At 39.4% G+C, this 1,223-nt stretch overlaps 1 protein-coding gene across 2 annotated transcripts in view; it reads left to right on the forward strand.

The window, feature by feature from the left end:
- THEM4 (thioesterase superfamily member 4) overlaps positions 1 to 1,223 on the forward strand; it is a 31,148-nt gene that overhangs the window by 6,196 nt on the left and 23,729 nt on the right. The gene's annotated exons all lie outside the window — the stretch shown is intronic.

The raw sequence follows: 1,223 nt of genomic DNA on the forward strand, positions 1-1,223 counted from the left end.
GCCATGGCATTACAGCTCACAGCAACCTCCAACTCCTGGGCTCAAGCGAGTCTCCTGCCTCAGCCTCCCAAGTAGCTGGGACTACAGGCGCCTGCCGCAACGCCTGGCTATTTTTTTGGTTGCGGCCATCGTTGTTGTTTGGCAGGCCTGGGCTGGATTCGAACCTGCCACCTTAGGTATATGTGGCTGGCGCCATAGCCACTTGAGCCACAGACGCCAAGCCTTAACTAAGCTTTTAATGACTCTGTTGTGTCTACTTTTTGTTGGAAAGCATTTTTTTGTTTGTTTGTTTTTGTGTGTATGTGTGTGTGCATGTGTGTTATCCACATGTTATTTTAATCTGTTAACTGCAATCTTGGACAAGATGAGATAGTTTAACATTGGTGACCAGGGCTTGGCATATACATATACATATACATAGGCATATACATATAACCTTCCATATAGTATTGTTGGAAAGCATTTGAATATTTGATTGCAGCATGGAGGTTGGTAGTTTCTACTGATCCTCCAGATGAGTATCAGTTATTTGTGGTTTTAAAGGCATCTGGATTCGGGTCAGATCGGAGAATGTAGATTTCCAGCAGTAAGTGGTTGAAAGCAAGAAAGCATTTTCTGGGCATGTTGCCAAAGGCCTGGGTGTTCTGCTGCATTTTTTCATATTTCAATTGGATCTTTCTTAACCTTAGACAAAGACTTTAAAATGTTATCTACTGGGAGCTGAATCAGTTCCATCTGTAGTTCTTTAGGTGCCTTGGTAATATCTACTAGGTGATGCCAAAATGCTTATTTGAGTGCAATGTCATGATTCTCAAAATCAGTGAAACTTTCATTGTATTCTCTAATTAATAGGTCCTAACAGCTGAATAGTCTTCAGATGATTCAAATATATCATCCTGCTCATCAGTGATCTTTGCTAACTAGGGAAAATGTTTATCTAAAATTTCCTTTTGAAGAAGTGTTTTGAAAAAAGATACCTTTTTTAAAATGCTTGGATTTTTTGCCACATGTTATATATAGACTTACTTTTACCTTGCAAATAAATAGTCAAATTGTTCTGATTTAACATATCACCCAGAAATTCTGCATTCCTACAGAAATCTTCTTTCTTTCAATAACTCACATGGCTGATTCTGTTCCTTTTTTTTTTTTTTTTTGAGACAGAGCCTCAAGCTGTTTCCCTGGGTAGAGTGCCGTGGCATTACAGCTCACAGCAACCTCCA

The sequence above is a fragment of the Otolemur garnettii genome, unplaced genomic scaffold (assembly GCF_000181295.1).
Source record: "Otolemur garnettii isolate 467f Iridium unplaced genomic scaffold, OtoGar3 scaffold00174, whole genome shotgun sequence".
NCBI lineage: Eukaryota > Metazoa > Chordata > Mammalia > Primates > Galagidae > Otolemur > Otolemur garnettii.